The sequence below is a fragment of the Diospyros lotus genome, chromosome 15, assembly GCF_014633365.1.
Source record: "Diospyros lotus cultivar Yz01 chromosome 15, ASM1463336v1, whole genome shotgun sequence".
NCBI lineage: Eukaryota > Viridiplantae > Streptophyta > Magnoliopsida > Ericales > Ebenaceae > Diospyros > Diospyros lotus.
The window spans coordinates 26,586,214-26,605,814 of record NC_068352.1 but is presented as its reverse complement, the minus strand read 5'-3'; the positions used below and the strand labels follow the sequence as shown (position 1 = coordinate 26,605,814).

The 19,601-nt window shown below is 29.3% G+C and overlaps 1 pseudogene; it reads left to right on the top strand.

Moving 5' to 3' along the window:
- Window positions 1-19,601, top strand: part of LOC127791678 (cysteine-rich repeat secretory protein 38-like) — a 66,435-nt pseudogene that overhangs the window by 814 nt on the left and 46,020 nt on the right.

Sequence of the window (19,601 nt, the reverse complement as noted above, 5' to 3'; positions counted from 1 at the left end):
GGATGATGAAAGTACCCTGTGGCATAAAAGGTATGGTCATTTAAATTTCGAAGCATTAAGAGTCTTGGGATAGAAAATTTTGGTTTATGGCCTGCCAAAAGGTAAATCACCCCAACAAGATTTGTGAAGTTTGTATCATGGACAAGCAACATAAAAATCCTTTCACAAGTTGGAAATCAAATGCACGTTTCATCGCCTAGAGCTTGTGCACTCAAATGTTTTTGAGCTAGTCACGCCTACTACCATTGGATCTAACAAATATATGCTTACTTTTACAAATGATTTTAGTGGAAAGACATAAATTTATCTGTTAAAAGATAAAATGAGGGCTATTTTAGTAGATTTTTTTGCTTGGTAGACTTTTTTGAACTTGTAGGGTTTATCTTCTTGTGAGCCTTTTGAAATGGAGCTGTTGGCCCATGTACACTCATTCTCACATGTGAAAAGCATAATATGTACCAATACAAGTGGCGAACTTCAACATGCAAGTGGAATACCCACTTACTCATGAAAAAAAAAAAGAAGAAAAAAACCTCCCTCCATAAAATTGCCCTAACTTAATTCTCACATTATCAACAATAAATAATTAGCAAAAAATAGAAGATAAATTATACTCAAAGTCCTTTAGGTTTGATTAAAAAGTAAAGATATTTCCGATATTTGAGAAATGATGAAACCCTAATGACTTTACAACTCTAATTACATTTTCCTGAAACTGTTACTTTATATCTATAAAAGTTTTAACCACAATTCGATTGTATGTTGGTCTCTCTTTCTTTTTCTCCAATTGTGCGATAGTTTGGCCATTGCCGAATCAAATAGAGAGAAAAAGGTTGATAAATTGTCAAATTTTAATATATTTTTTACTGAATTTCAAAAAAAAAATATTGAGTGTAATTTATCTAAAAATACAAAAACTCATAATATCACAATAAAATTTCACATCGACCCACAGTTTATTGGAAGTCCTGGCATGTATTTTTAAATTTGATGGATTTAAAAAGTCAATTTTAACTAATCATTAATTTTTGGATAAAATTAAGGGCATAATATTGCTAAACATAAAATATTAGGGCAAGCCATAAGTGTCCACTACAATGAGATTCATTTTAAGTGGGCATGCAAATAACAATTTCCAGATGGCTTCCCACTAACAAAAGGCCACCCGCTTCAAACAATGCCATTTTTATCATTTATCAATAATGAAATTTTGTTGTATTTGGTAGTCCCAATTTGTTATTCTATAAGATATAATATTTAAAACACTCTTATTAATTTCAACAATTATCGTTATTGTTAAAATAAATATAGAGATGTAGTAACTTAACGTGGTTTGGTCTCAATATTCATGCCCATGATTCTACCCTAATGAAGTAATCCAATATAGCTTTTACACAAAAAATTACAAATTCCCAAAGTAATTGTTAATTAGACCAAGACAACAACTAAAAATGGAGAAATAGTTTTTTTTGGAGAAAACTCCAAGCCCTTAATACTGTGTTTGAAAGAGAGATCGGGTAAGAATGAAATAGTACTTAATATAATGAAACGTAAGATAATAAAACTAACATAAGGTTAGTTATTTTTCTATTGGTTAAGATGAATGAAAAATATGAACGAACCTAATATAACTTTAGTTTGTTGTGATAGAAAATAAAAAGTGACAAAATAGTTAAAAAATAAAGTTACAAAAATATCCTTTTATTTTTAAAATAAATAAATAAGTGAAGAAATAATCAGGACAAGATAATAAAAGTAATAGATATATTTATAAAGATATTTCATTCTCGCTCCTTAAGAAAAGGAATATAAAGATATCATGTCTATTGTCTTGTAACTTATTGGAATAAACTCTAATAATTTAAGTTATTAAAAAAATTATTGAAATCTATTGGTTATCTTAAAAAAAAATTCCCTATATAAAGGAGCAAGTTGTTTGAGAAAAATGTACTAACCCATCATAATAGAGAGACACCCACGTCCCAATCTTCCATCCAAAATCAAAATACATTATTCCTCAAAGCTATATTTGATCATTCCCTTTATGCTCTGCTTCTCTAGTCCTCTCCTTTCTACAAGCTCTCTCTTCCATATTTGCTTTGATAAGAACTTTACAACCCCCTACTATGATTCCAACTTGGATAAACTAGCAAGCCTCCTCCAAGCCAATGTTCCCCCAACTGGTTTTGGAGTTGGCTCAGCTGGCTGGTTTCGAACCTGAGCCAATGGCCTAGCCCTCTGTCGGGGCGACGCCTCCAGGTCAGATTGCACAGCCTGCGTTGTAGAAGCAAGTAAAAAGATCAGAGTCTTTTGCCCCTCTAGTAAAGGAGCCATCATATGGTATTCTTAATTTATATTCGGCTCAAATTTAAATTATATGAATATGGTTTGTCTTTATTTAAGTTATTTTTAGTTCAATTATTATATATGTATTTGTATGTATGTATGTATGTATGTATATTTTCTTTTATCGATTGATTATATTATTTTGATCTTATCAATATTTTTTCAAAATTTTGAAATGACCCAAAACGTTTTTTAAATTATAAAAATTGCCCAAAAACTTTTTTGACGTTTGTTAATGTTTTAGGGTAGTAAACTTTTTAGAAACATTAAAACATATATCGTTTCAACATTTTCGTGCATAAGAGGCCATAGCCCATTAAAATAACTTATAATAGATTTATGTGATAATTGCTAAAGCTAGAAGGGTGTAACTGTAATTAAAAGTAAAATCATTGAATTCAATAATGAGATCAAAAGAAAAACATTAAAATTTTTAAAAATATTTCTAAATTTTTCGTTCTTCTAACAGGTACGATACCTGTCTGTACAAGTACTCGAACTAGGCCTTCTTCAGGCAGATCGACAGCATCCACAAGTTCTATCTATTCAACACGAACGACGCGGAAGAGCCAAATTTCAACGAGAAAACGAAATTAGGAATTTGACGCGGAAGAGCCAAATTCCAATCATACTCAATTATGAATTTTGACGTACCATAGGCATCATAATTACTTAAAAAATTCAGATTTCTAATTTTCTCCAATTTTTCTAATTTCTCCCATTATTTCTTGAAGATTATGAAATAAATATTTTTCTAAGAAAATTTTCTCAATTTCTATTCACAATAATTTCTAAAACAATATTCCTAAGCTCCAAAAATTTCCTCATAATTTTCCGAATCCATGTTCTATTTATTCCTCATTTTATTTTTAATTTTCAAACATCTATTGCCTCAAAAATCCATAATAAATACCAATCATGCATTTTTCTTCCAATTTCATCATTAACAATTCTAAAATATCATTCTCATGTTTCTAAAATTTTTCAAAATTTTTTTGAAGATAACTCACATTCCTGTGGAGCGATTCGGTATTCTTCTATACTGCGACGAAGCCTCGATTTGCGTATCAAACGCCTTCTACCACAAATTTTCACACGAACTACTAAACTCAGTCTATAGAATTTTTCTAGGAATTTATTTCGTATTTCTCTCTCTCTATATATATATATATTTTTTTTCCTTTTTTCTTTCTTTCGCTTTTTCAAATATCTCTTTCACTCTCAAATCTTTCTTTCAACATTTCTCCTTCTAATTCAAGTTCTCAAATCTTTCAAGTTTCCTTTAATTATAAAAGGTTAAATTAAACTTAGCATAATTGTAGTGACCGACCATCTTTAATTATTTTGTCACATTTCTTAATTATTTTTCATTAAGTCTCTGCCATAATCTTTAATTATTTATCCACACTCTACTTTGTCTCCCACATTCTTCAATTATTTCAACTCTTATCTTTAATTATTTTGTCACATTTCTTAATTATTTTCTACTAAATTTCTCTCATAATCTTTAATTATTTGTCCACACCCTACTTTGTCTCCCACATTTAGTTTATTAATTTTAAACCCATTTTCTTAGCCTACTAATTCTAAGCCAATTTACTTAATCTTTCCTTTTTTTCAAACTTAGCCAACTAACTGTATGCCCATTTTCTTAGCCTTTTATTTTTCAACTTAGCTCACTAACTCTAAGTCTATTAATTTTCTCAATTATAATCTCTAATGGATGTTAAAAAATATTTTAAATATAAAAAAATTAATTATTATTATATTTAAAATACTAAAATATTACACCAAGCATACAAGGAAAGGCTCAAGGGTGATGACAAGCTTCTTGAGCAAGCCTTGCATACTAAACTCTCAATCCAAGAGAAACGAGTAAGTCATTGAGGAAGAAGCTATGGTTGGAGGGCAAGAGGTGACAAATTTCAGCCTAGCGAGACTGGCAAAAATAATGATGGAGAATGATATCATCACGTCAAAGAGGATGTGGAGGCACTTGTAGCCGAGGACAAGGTTGTGGACGTCAGTCAAATTGGAAGTATGATAAATCTGTCATACAATGCTATAATTGCAAAATATAGTGGAATTCCGTTTCTTTTTCTTTTATATACAAAATGGATTGGATAGAATTCCTAACACTAGCATGTAAATTGTAATCATCCCCATCCACGTAACACCATAATGTCACATTCATATTATGGTGTAATCATCCCTTTCGAGTACATTGGCTAATTTCTCAAGCGTGCCAATTTTCACGAAATGTTTAAATAAATAATCTAATATATTAAACTAATTTATTAAATTTATAATATAATTAAATATTTAAATAAATAGTAATTATCGAATTTTGGTTTACTAATTGTATTCCAATTTTAGAATTGTGTTGCCTTGAACAAATTAATTATCAAATGATATGTTTTTAACTCATGTGTTAGTTTGGATGCCATCAATTTAGCTGCCCTGTTCTTGGAAGCCTAATTCATACAAATTAATTTAAACCACTAATCGGTTCAATAGTTATTTTCAGAATTTTTGTTTGAAGAAAATATATAATTAATATTAATTATACACATAGGATGAAAACTCGTGCTTACTTCCAAGAAAGTAAATTAAGCATATATTTAATTATTAAATATTAAAAAAAATAAGAAAGAGGCAGGAATCTCCCCCGCCTCTTTCTCTTGGCCAAATCCCCCAATCAGAACCCTTCTTCTCCTCTTCTGCAAACCCTTCGTCTCTTTTCTTCCTCTTCTGCAAACCCTTCTCCGTCGCCCTAGCTCTCTTGCCCTCGTTCGCTGCCTCATCCTCACGACTTGCCCTCACCTTGGCTTCTCGCTCACTAACTCGCCCTCGCCCTCGCCCTCGCCCTCGCCCTAGCCTTAGTCTCTCGCTCACTGCCTCACCCTCGCCCTAGCCCCTCATTCTCACTCGCTGCCTCGCCCTCTCCCTAGCCTCTCGCTCTCGCTCGCAGTTCGCTCACTGCCTCGTTCTCGCCTCGCTTGCTCCCCTTCGCCCTTGCCTCTAGCTTTCTCGCTTTCGCTTGCTGATCAAGGTTTAGCTATTTCTTTTTCTTGAAACTTGAATGCTATTAAATGCTATTTGTTTCTGTTTTGGGGTATTTGAATGCTATTGAAACTTGAATGCCATTTGAATGCTTGAGGTTTAGCTGTTTCTTGAAACTTGAATGCTATTTGTTTCTGTTTTAGGGTATGTGACAGTGCATTAGTGTTTTGGAATTTTGTGGATGAAAAAGTGAAGTCAAGCTGAATGCATATATATATATATGTGTGTGTGTGTGTGTGTGTGTGTATGAGGTGAATGGATAGATCTAAAATTTTGATCAGGTTTAATAATGTAACAGCTTAAAAATTTTGGTCAGGTTTAATATAATGTAACAGCTTAAAATTTTTGGTCAGGTTTAATAATGGACATATTTGAATTCATTGCCTTGCCCAGCTCACTCACCGGAAAAGAAATATACCTTTAAGATCCAACATAGGCAAAAGGATCCATGGTGAATTTTTTCCCTCAAAAACTTGCATTAAATCAAAGGTAGTGATTAATTAATTATTAATTACTTTAATAATTATATTGTAGTCTTGAAAATTTGATGTCTTAACAAATTCATAAAAAAGTATTTAAGGTTGTCAAACGCTAGGGTTTTTCAATGCTAATTAATATTTAAGGTATCACATTTTTAAGACTGGAAGAAATCAAAATTAATTTTTTTTAAATTTTGTTATTGTTGAAAAAACTTATATTGAAAATATTTATTTAAGTGAAAATAACCAACGTTTATTTTTTTATAAGTGAAAATATTTATTTATAAATAAATATAATATAATAAAAAAAATTTATAAGTATTTTCTCAAGTGACCTATTTAATATGTTAATTATTCTTCAATACATTAATTGAATGACAGTATATTGACACTACAAGAAATTCGGGATTTAGCGACGGAACAACAACGGAATTGCGACGGATTGCGATTATTTTTTTTTTTCCACAATTAGCAACGGGTTTTAGCAACGGAAAAAATTTCGTCGCTAAAAAAATAATTTTAAATTTTTTTTTGCCACGGAAAATAAAATCCGTCACTATTTTTAGCGATGGAAAAATATTTCCGTTGTTGAGTATTAATTGTAATAAAAAAATAAAAATTAAATTTTAGCTAGCGACGAAAAAAATTTCCGTTGCTATTTTTAGCGACGGAAATTCTTTACCGTCGCAATATTTTAAAGTAAAAAATTAATTTTAATATTAGTTTAAATAATTAAAATAAAATTTTAAATTTAATTTGTTTATTATTAAAATTTAACGACGAAAAATAATTTCCGTCGCTAAAAGTAGCAACGGAACGATGTTCCGTCGCTAAATTTTAATAATAAAAAATTAAATTTAAAATTTTATTTTAATTGTTTAAAGTAATATTAAAATTAATTTTTTTATTTTAAAATTTTACGACGGAAATTATTTTCCGTCGTTAAATTTTAATAATAATATAAAACATAAAAATTAATTTTTATAGAGCGACGGAATTATTTTTCGTCGCAAGATTTTAAAATAAGAAATTAATTTTAATATTAGTTTAAATAATTAAAATAAAATTTTAAATTTAAAAAAATAAAAATAAATAAAATTAACGACAGATTATGATTTCCGTCGCTGATTTAGCCACGGATTGAATATTCCGTCGCTAACATTAATTTTTAATTTTTAATTTTTATTTAATTAATTTATAAATATTTAAATTTGGAATGAATATTTAAATTTACATTTAACCATGAGGTGAATATGAAAAAATTAATTTATATAATTTAAATGAATATATTAATATTAAAAATCATAATATTGCTAAATTCTAACTATATCAATTAAATGTATAATAATTAATTATTTATAATATTTATTAACTGTGTGTAAAATGTAAACAAATATTATATTTGAAAAATAAATAAAAAGTTTAAAAATCATAATATTATTGAAATTTTTTTATTTTAAATTTTAGAAATCATAAAAATGAAAAAATATTGAGAGATTACATTATATAGAAAGGAGTCTAAGAGTTATCTTGTCAATCTCTTTCTCTTTATAAATATGAGAATTTTTTGCTAAGTTAAAAAGTTTAAAAACCATAATGAGCATGTTTTTTGTAGTTTAAAAGCTGTAATTTTTAACTTTTAGCTTTAAAAAAGTGGTAATGTATTGTTTGTTTTAACTTGTAGAATTATAACTTATACCTTCTACTAGGTTTTAGAAGGGGTACAAGCTGACTTTTTCAAAGTTAGGGTACCCCAGCTTGTACATCTTTCTGAGAAGTTGCAACAAACAAGTTTACAATTTATTTTAAGTTTTAAAAACTATAAACTAAGAAGTTATGAGGTATAATTTCTTTAATTAAGCTGTAACAAATAGGGCCAATATATGAACAACATTGTATCTTATACTTAATAACAGTATCATATGTCACTATCTAATATAAGTGTTATATATAAAACATTAATGTTGATCAAGAAAAAAAATAAATATATCTCTTTATCATTTGTCCTCTCTAATTTTGTCTTTGAATTATATATGAAATTCAACAATCTGAAACCCATTGTGTTGATCAGATGGGTTCTGTCATTAGTATTGTTCTATTCTATAATTGAGAATCTTAAGTTTAGTTAATGTTATTTTAAATATTATGTAGATTTCGTTTAATATAATTTTTATTTATAGAAAAAATAAATTTTTAATATAGCAAACTATTAATAAATATTTCAATATATTAATATAATAATTTAAATTATTTTATTATCACATTTTAGATAATTACAGTAAGATTTTATTTAAATTATTTAATAATAAAATTATATTTAAAATACATTATTTTTATCAATTAAATAATAATTATTATTATTTTTATAAGTTATATTATTTTTTATATAATTAAAATATTAAAAATAAATAAATTCAATAGGCGAGAATTTATTTTAATAATAAAAAAAAATACATTTTTAGATAGAGACGGAATTTATTTTCTATCGTTAATTAGAGATGAAAATAAATTCTGTCCCTAAAGTTTAAAATAAGAAAAATATATTAGTTTAAATTAAAAATAATAATAAATTAAATTTTGCAACAGATTTAATACTCTGTCACTACTTTTAGTGACGAAAAACTATTTTCGTCACTAAAAAATTAAATTTTAATTGTAATTTTTTTGCTTTTCAAATATAGAGCCGGAAAGTTTTTTCAGTCACCAATTTTAAAAATAAAAAATTAAAATTTAATATTAATAATAAAAAATAAATAAAAAAATTTAGTGACGAATTGTCTGAGTTCATCGCTGATATAGAGACGGAACTTTCAATCTGTCGCTGACCTTAATTTTTATTTATTTATTTATTTAATTTATAAATATTTAAATATATAAATATTAAATTCTATAAGAAATTTAATATATTAATGTATATTTAATTAAAAACTTTTATAAATTTTTCTTTTTAATTATCTCATGTTATTAAATATTATATCTTCGTTGTTTTATTATGCATCGTTTGACCTCTTTGTTTGTATGATAGTATATTATCAGTTTTAAATATTTATGATTTTTAAAATTTTTAATTTTATTTTTGTTGTTTACTACTTTATTGAATCAAATCAAATTAATTAAAATTCGATATAAACCCTTTGTTTGTATGACAATATATCGTTAGTTTTTAAAATGTATTATTTTTTGATTTCTAATTTTATTTTGGTTTTTACTACTTTATTGAATCAAATTAATTAAAATTCAGTATAATCAAATTAATAAAAATTATCAATTTTTTTAAAAAATTGCTTCTATTCAATTAATGTTTTTAAAAAAAATTAGTTTTTGTTTTCGATTATATTTTTTAATTAAAAAAAATCGAATCGATTGGATTTTAAGACAATGATGTTTTTATGATAATAAAATAACGTCGTTTTTGGCCTATCATACAATTTTTCAGCTTGTTTGATTTTTTAGCTTATTTGGTTTATCGGTTAATTAAATTTTAATTAATTTTTTTATGTGTTTGTTCGGTTTATTGAATCTATTTAGTTTATGTAATCTATATTTAGTTTTTTCTATCTAATTTAGTTTATTGGGTTTAATCTGTCAACTCAATTTAGTTTAATTTCTCAATTCAATTTATTGATTTTCTGATTAATTTGATAATTAAACCGATCACGTTCCCCTAATAATGAAGGAATATGAAAGAGAAAATAATCAAAATTTTCTTTTTAAAAAAATTAAAGACTACTCAACATTCAAAATATATTAAGAATATTGTTACAATATTTTTAATTTTTTTTATCTTTAATAAATTTTTTATTAAAATAGTATTTATAACATATCAAATTAATTTATTATAATTATTAGATTTATAATATAAGTATTTTTTAAATTAATATTAATTTAAAATGCAATGATTTAAATTAATTTATTATGATATTTTAAATGATTATAAAAAATTATTAATAAAATGATTTAATAATTATCATAATTTTAATAATTTTATTCATTATTATAAATTTTATTAATTATATAACAATAATTATTTTTTTTAATTATTTTAATAATTTATTAATGAAAGAGGCGGGGAATTATTTCCCCGCCTCTTTCACCGATCCCCGTAAAACCCCCCTCACCCCCCATCCCTTCCCCCCGTAAACCCCCTGCGACACCCGCCGTCTCCCTCTTTCCCTCTTCTCCCTCATCTGCATCGCCTGCGTGCCCCTTCTCCTCTCTCTCGTTCGATCTCGCACTCGCTCTCACCTCTCACGGCTGGCACTCGCCCTCGCCCTAGCTCACTGTCTCCCCCTCTTTCCCACACTGCCTCTCGCATGCCCCCCGCCACCGTCGTCATTTCCGCGTAACCCACCCATGCCACCGTCGTCGTCCCTGCATCGCCCGCAGCCACGCCGTCGCCGCCACCTCCAGAAGGTCCCCCCTCTCTCTCTCTCTCTATATATATATATATATAGATTTATTTGCTTCATTTCTGTATTTGGTGTTAATTTAATTTAGTGTTAGTTTAATTTAATTTAATTTAGCCTTAGTTTAGTGTAAATTAATTTAATTTTGTGTTAGTTTAGTGTAAATTAATTTAATTTAGTTTATGTATATAGATATGTGTGTTAACTTAGTGTATTTGATTATGTTTATGTGTGTATCTAATTTTGTATTTGATTATTCATTATGTACATTTGATTATGTGTATCCTATTATTTTGTGTATTTTTTATAGTGTTTTATGTTTTGTGTACATTTGTCAACTTTTGTGTCTTATTTACTCGGAAGATTTAAAAATTTGTCAATTTTTTCTTATAATATCACTGCAAGATTACATCCTTATCAAACCCATCTTAGAAGTTCTCGAAAGAGTATTCATTATGCAAGCATAAAAACTTGGGAAAAAAAGAATAATTAATACATCAAAAAAGCATTAATACATAATTAAAAATTAAATGTAAAATTAATTACTAAATTTTAAAATATATTATAAAATTATTAAAAAAGTTTGATATATATATTTTTAATAATTAACACTTATTTTTCTCGAGTTTTCAGTCAAGTGTATATATATAATATGTTGTATGAAAATGAAAATAAAATAAAAAATGAGTATGATATAAAATGAAAATAAAAAGTGATTATTTAAAAAATAAATATGTGAATAAAATTCATGAATAAAAAAAATAAGAATTTTTTTTTGTAAATATAATTTTTAATATAAAAATAATAAAAAATAATTATTTAATTTAAAAATAAACATAAAATTTATAATATATTTAAATACATTTTTAAAAAAATAAAAATTTTGAGTGATAGAGAAAAAAATATTTTATCTATTCGTAGATAAGAATGTATTTTTAAATTACAAAATGATCATAATTTTTTTTTAAATTATAAAAATAGTCTTAACGTTTAAAAAACAAAAATATTTTACAAACGTGGAAACTAGAAGTTTCCGTGTACCATACCATACGCATACATATTTATGTTTGCAGTGTAAGTGATTTGATGGGAGGTATTTTTATTATTTTATTATGTGTGTATAAAGTTGCGTGTGTGTTAATGTATATTTGATTATGTATACAGATATGTGTGTTAATTTAGTTTAGTGTAAATTCATTTAGTGTTAATTTAATTTAGTTTAGTGTAAATTTAATTTAGTGTTAATTTAATTTAGTTTAATTTATGTGTACAGATATGTGTGTTAATTTAGTGTATTTGATTATGTGTATGTCTGTATCTAATTGTGTATTTGATTATGTGTATCCTATAGGGTGTAGTTCATTTATAGGAGAGATTTTGTCAAATTTTCTCTAAAAATTATATTAAATAAAAAAATTAATTAAATAATTTTTAGGTATTTAATTAAATTTGTTGGAACTTAACCTTAGATTCCCGTTCGGTGACTTCCTCGATGGAGCGAGGAGATCACTGAATTGTCCAATTGGACAGTCTGGAAATTTGGTGTCGTGTTGTGTGCCCAGCGAATATGCATTAATTTACTCATGCATGGTACGAAAATTCAGTAGCATTTCTTGTTGTTCTCCGGTTGCATATAAGAATATGTTTTGATTCATGCAATTGACTCAAATTGAGTTTAACTTGTATGAATCAACACATAATCTTTATCGTGCATTTGGAGAACTGTGCTGAGATGCTGCCGAAATTTCGTATCGTGAGTAAATGCCTCCACTAGTGGTCATATCACGATTCATTTCCGGATGGGATAGGTCCTAACCTTCAAATTTTAAGGAGGAGTTATAAGGAGTAGTTCAGTGGAATAATATTAAAACAACTCAAATAAAAAAATATTATAATTATAATTTGGTAATTTTTTATTATTTAATGGTACAGGAAAAAAATGAGATCAGATCGTCAGTGGATGTATATCAGGCGTAAAGATGATGGTTATGTTTCTACGGAATTTATCAAGGGTGTTGAGAAGTTTGTTAATTTTGCTAAGAGTCAACTAGAGTGGATGGATGGGAATAAGATTAAATGTCCTTGTAATCAACCAAAGTGTAGGAACACGGCTTTTCGTGACCAGGATACCGTGACAAGTCACTTGCTCACCAAAGGTTTTCGTACCGGGTATTATGATGGACACTTCATGGGGAAGTTATTGCTACGGTAGATTCGGTCGATATGTCTTACTCAGCATCAACACTTGAAGCAGAGTCAAGCAACTTATTTGAGACTATGGTAATGGATGCTGCCGGGCCTGATTCAATCCGAATATGGAGGAGGAACCTCCAAATCCGGAAACTCAAGCATTCTATGACATGCTTAGTGCTGCAAAAAAAGAGTTATAATCCTGGTTGTCAAAAGCATACGCAGTTGTCGCTTGTTTCTAGATTGCTTAGCTTTAATCAGAACACCACCTATCTGAGAGGGATTTAATCAACTTTGTGAATTACTTAAGGAGTTCGTCCTGAACCTAATAATACGGTGATTGATCATTTTTACAGTACTAAAAAACTGGTTCGAGGGTTGGGCCTTCCTGTTGAGAAAATTGATTGTTGTAGAAATAACTGTAATGATTTTTTTGGGGTGATGATAATGATTTAAACAGTCTGCAAGTTTTGTCATGAGAATCGGTACAAGCAAGTTGATCAAGCTGACAGTTGCAAACGACAAAAAACTTGTGTTCCTTATAAGAAGATGCATTATTTCCTTTAACCCTCTCGGCTTTTGAGATTGTATGCATCCAATTCAACAACAGCAGCAGAAATGAGGTGGCACGCAGATCATGTGGTCGAAGATGGCGTCATGCGTCATCCGTCGGATTCCCCTGCGTGGATTCATTTTAAACCAGACTCATAAAGAATTTGCTGCCGAGAAAAGGAATGTCAGACTTAGTCTTTGTATTGATGGGTTTCAGCCATTTGGTCAATCTAGGAAGCAATATTCTTGTTGGCCTGTCATTGTTACGGTGTATAATTTACCCACCCTGGATGTGTATGAAGGATACAACAATGTTCTTAACAGTGCTAGTGCCAGGGACCAGAGAATCCTAAGGCAAAACTTGATGATTTCTTACAACCCCTTATTGCAGAGTTGAAACAATTTGTGGGATGTTGGTGTGCATGCATATGATATCTAATTGAAACAAAATTTCCAACTGAGAGCGGCTTTGATGTGGACCATTAGTGATTTTTCCTGCATATTCAATGCCTCGGGGTATAGCACCGCAAGAAAGCTGGCATGTCCTTATTGCAACAGATTCACTCGGACGCATTTTACCTGTCAAAGAGTCGAAAGATTTCATGTTTGATAACCATCGAAAATTCTTGCACCGAGATCATCCATATCGACGAATAGGTATGGATTTCGCAAAAAATACTTGGTAAAAAAAAAACACCACCTCCTGTAACTTCTGGACCTGAGATACTTGCTTCCTTGGACGAGTTGGGTTTAGTGAAGGTGACACAACCCAATGCTGCACAGACTAATGCGGATAACAGTCATGGTAGTGGTTGGAAGAGTAGATAGATCATTTTTGGGATTTGCTTTATTGGAAAACTCAACTTATTCGACACAATTTGGATGTTATGCATATAGAAAAAACGTGTTCGAAAATGTGTTCAATACAGTGATGAATGTACTGGGCAAAACTAAGGACACAATGAAGTCGAGAGAAGAGTGAATTAATATGTCGCCGCATTACTCAATCAACTTTTACTCTGAACAAGAAAGAAAAAGCTGTCACATGAGTGCGTGGGTAAAAAAATTTAAAATTTCCTGATGGGTATGTGTCGAACATGGCTAGATGTGTTAACACAAAGTAGCTTAAGTTGTTTGGGATGATGAAAAGTCACGATTGTCATGTGTTCATGCAAAGGTTGGTGCCCATTGCATTTCGAGAATTACTACCGCGCAAAAAGTATGGGAGGCATTGACTTAGTTGATCTTTTCTTCAAAGAATTTGACATCGACCACTATTAAAAGTGAGCATATGATGAAATTAAGAACGACATCCCCATCACTTTGTGTAAGTTGGAGAGCTCATATTCCCTCCAAGTTTCTTTGACTCTATGGAGCATCTTCCAGTCCATTTGGCTTATGAAGCAAGGATAGCAGGTCCAGTTCAATATCGATGGATGTATTCATTTGAAAGGTACTATTTATTAGATTGATAATTTTTTTTTTCCTATTTTATAAGAAACATATTTATTTTTAGTTCACTTATCTAATTACTATATACATTTTATATAGATACCATGGAAAGTTTGAAGAAAACAGTTAGAAATAAAGCTCGAGTGGAAGGCTCTATTTCTAATTCATACGTTGTGGAAGAAGTGTCATTGTTGTGTTCTCATTACTTTGAGGACCATGTTGTTACAAGGCATACACGAGTACCGCGCAACGATGCAGTGTTGTAAATGAAGGGATGACCAGGAGGGAAGTTATATCAATTTTCAAGCATTCTTATCGACCATTTGGATGTAAAAAGTCACGAATGTTATTCGGTGAAAGAATATGAGTTGGCACACACAGATATATTTTGATGAATTGTCCAGAAGTTGAACCGTATCTACAGTAAGTATTTTGCTAATTAATTGTTGTTAATTTCTAAATTATATTAAATTGAATAGTCTAATGTAGTTATTTTTCATTTTTTCTTTTTAATTTTTCAAGAATTTATGATGCTGAGCTAAGGCAACGTAATCTCGGCATTGGCGACCACATCATTGAACAATTAACAAATAAGGAATTCCCTTCTTGGTTCCATAATTATGTGAGTTGATTAATTAAAATATTAATTTTACTCAATTTCTTATATAATTATTTCTTATATATCTGTCTTATTTAATAGGTTCACGATCCTACGAATAATGTGACAAATTCATACATAAGGGGATCTTGCAAAAGGACCTTTTAACACTGTTACAAACGTACCCTGGCTGCTTTGTTAATGGATTTAAATTTCACACGATTAGCCATGGTTTGAATAAAGGCACTATGAATAGTGACATGTGGCGTTAAAGGATCCAACTACGATGATCCCGAGAAGGACTATTATGGTCGGATAACAGAGAATATCAAGCTTGAGTATCCTTCAGTATCGTCATTCAAGAAAGTTGTATTGTTCAAGGGTATTGGTTTATTCTAACTTTAAACGAGGGGTGAAGATTCATCATGCATATAAGATCGTCGAGGTCAATGAAAAAGAAGAAATGGAATACAAACGAGCAAATTGTATTAGCTTCTCAACCGATTCAAGTATATTTTTGCGAATATCCAAGCTTGAGGCGTAACAAAAGCGATTGGTTGGTTGTAACAAAAGTCAAACCAAGGTTCATAGTAGAGGTTCCACAATCTTTTAATAATCAAGAGGCTACCCTTCCATGTGAAGCGTTGCCTTACCAAGAGGATGACGTGGAACTACACGATATCGCAGTTGATGATGCCCAAATCCTTGAGACAGTGAATGATGGTGACCACGCTGATATTAAATGATGAGCCCAGTTATGGAATCAGAATTTGATGAAGCTCCAGAGTTGAATGATGAGCAAATTTTAAGATCTGATTCTGAAGATAAAACTGAATCGTATCTGAGCGAGCAAGCAAACATGTATAAACTCTGAATCAGAGAATGATGAAACACAGTTCTTCAATTAGATTCTGATGACGACTTAGAATCTAATGACACAGATATAGACTTATATGATAGTGATTAGAGGTGAATTTTATGATTTAAATACTTATGTTTAATTATTAATGATATTGATTTTGTTAATTGATTTATTTCATTATAGGTACTAGTTCACCTCCCGTGCGATGCACGAAAGTTCATATATATTAAATTTGTTTAAAATTAGTAACCTCACAATCATAATTCTATCTACAGTCTACAAATTTCAAGAACTACACATTTTCACAAACTAATAACTAATTTAACATATGATAAATATAAATAGTTTATACAAAATAATAAATAATATGACAACATATAATAAATTAGTAACATAAATAATTAAAATATAAAATATAATAAAATTTTCAAAAAAAACATGACAACATATGATAAATATAAATAGCCTATACAAATATTAATTTTGTCAAAATAACTTAAATAATTATTATAAAATAATTCAATTTACCTAAATAACTAAATTTAACATAACCTACAAACTAATATTTTTCAAAATTAAGTAATAACTTAAACATATATCAGATTTTGTATTTTTTTTGCATGGTTCTGAAATTAATTAAGGGTTTTAGAGTTTTGAATAGTGGCTTTATTGAGAGAGAATGAGAGGTAAATTATAGGAAATAAAATAAAAAATTAAATTTATATTTTTTAAAAAAATTACTTGGTAGTCGGTATTTGACGGTATTACCTGATATCTCAAGATTTTTGTCGACTTAAAAAAATCTCATTTTTTTTGTAATTTATTTTAATTAAAATTTTATGTTATTATTATAAAAATAATAATATTGATTAGATCTTACTTCTTTATATACTAACATGTTTATACATTCTCCAAATACTATTTAATTATGAAAAAAACATCTATAGTTTCAAGAACTACACGTTTTTCACAAACTTATATTTAATAATGATTTATAAAAATTTTATTTTGGGTAAGAAAGAAATAAATAAAATATAATAAAATATCGAAATAGAAAAGTGGAAATGGGCGGAAAAAAATTTGACTGGCATTTTCGTTATAAATATATAATAAAAGATGACAGGTGTTAGAGGACGATATCGTGTAGGACGCAGTGGTTCTAGACCTAACTCGTCTGGGTCTACTGTTGCTTCCACCTCATTTACTGCAGTACCACATTTTTCGGGAGATATTTCACCAGCCTCCCTCCCATCAGCATCTTCTTTGCTCACTACAACAAAAACAAGCATTAAACGACAAAAAATTAGCGACGACATTAGTTTGGTCGTTAATGTAGTACTATTAACGACTAAATATAAATCCCGTCGTTATAAGATAACTTTTAACGACAAGCAAAATAATCGTCGTTAATATACCATTTTCCCCCCCTTGTTAATGAGTAATTTTTTTAATTTGAACCATAAAATAATAAAAAAATTATTAAAATTAACTAACACTTATATCAACAATTCTTAATATAATTATATTTTTCTATAAATGCACAAATATAATTATTAAACTATGATAATTGAGCATTAGTTATTTATTGATAATATAATATATAAAATATTTAAAAAAATATGAACATATTAAAAAGAATATAATTTATCAAACTAATTTATTATAATTATTAGATTTATTTATAATATAATTATATTTTTAAATAAATATTAATTATGATGTAATAATTTAAATTATTTTATCAATTATTATAATCTTAATTATTTTATTTTTATCAATTAAATAATTATTAATATTAATTTCATAAATTATTTTATTTTTTTATTAATTAACAAATAAATGTTTTAAAAAAATAAATAAAACTAAAGGCGTTGTCCCGCCTCTTTCCCCTCAATTCCCAAATCCCTAATTCCCAAATCCCCTGCTTCCCAAACCTCCTTGCTGCATTCCCGACCATCTCTCATCCAACGCCACCGCCACCTCCGGCTCCATCACCGCTTCCTTGTCGCCGTCTCTCATCTGGCCTCCAACTCTATCACTGCCTCAACTCGGTATGTTCTTCGTTTCTGTTCTGCATATATATACGTATATATACAACAAACTTTGGTTGCGGCCATTCCACCTCCTAGAACATCGCCTCATCTCTCCGCGTCGTCCCCATTATAGCTGAAGGGCGTTTGTGGGTTGTGGCATTTAATTGAAGTTCAGTATATTTTCCAACAAATAAATGAATAAACAAAGTAGAAAAATACAGTAAGGGGAAGTACGGATCACTGGGATGTGTGTGTGTGTTCTGTGTATAAATATGTGTGGTGTGTGTGTGTGAGTGTGTGTGTATATAAAAATGGCGGCCAACTGCAATGGGATGGGGGGGGGGGGAGGGGGGGGCGATGATGGCCTTCTGCAATGTTCATGTTTTTTGTCTTCAATTCAAACTCTATTTGATGCCCTTTTCCCAATCTTTGAACTAATGGAGAATAGAACATAACTGGACATATATATATATATATATAATAGTTATCCTAATTAAATCTATACACCAAAGTTTGCTTTCTTCTCCTCAATGATCATATTAAACAAGAGATTTAATTAATTGCATCCTAAGGTAACCGTCAAAAGTGATATCAACGTTTAAAACTTAGGGACTAATTAATATATATTTAAAACCTTGGCATGCAAATATATTAAAATATGTGTAGTTTCATAGTGTTTAATTGAATCTCACTTTTTCAACAACGACCCACATCTTCATTACTAAACATTACCTTAAAATGTACTTATTTTTGAATCTCACGTGGAGATAAGTCTGATTTAATAGTTAATTATATATATGTATGGCAATTAGTTTATGGAGCTGCCAGGCTTATTGATATTTCTCTCATCCAAATCCATAAGGTAGCTACAACCAATTAAAAGGGCATTACAAAGAACTGATATTGAAATACAAGAAGGGAAAGCCTGATTAAGGTAAGAAGTTGTCGATGGTTAATGCTGCACATCAAATGTTGGTGTAATTTATTATCTTACATGTGTTGCTTGCTTATGCAAATGTTATGACCAAAGTATGTTTCCACCTACAGTCACATGAGACCACATTTTGTAGGAGGTTGTGGCAGGGCTTTGACTGAGTAGTCATTTTGGGCGATGGTCTAGCCTACAATATTTTGTAAAATGGCTTTTCTAATCTATCCTATTTGCATTCATTGACATATGAGCAAGTTGCTTGCTTGTGTAGCACATGCTTATATTTCTTACTGGGCATCCACAGATCATATGGTATTTTTACCACACCACTGTCCAGGAGTGGAACAAGACAGCACTGACTGAACTAGAGACTTGGTCTTATTGTTGAACATGTGGCCTGCTATTCTTGTCTTCGTGAATAAGAACATGTATATTAGAGTTTTGCAGAGAACACTGTTGTAAGTTTGAATGAGAAGGATTTTTTATTATATGATTAATATTATTTTTGGGGGAAATCGTACAAGCTTAACATTACATCCCCTGTTGTATTTATTGTGGGATATCTCATTTGATAAGAGAGCTGGACAACAAGAAGGTATGTGGAAATTTTCTCCTACAAGCTGCTTGTTTCTAGATAAATGGATACAGGGATACCTCAGTATTGTTAGTCCATCTCCAGATATAGGATA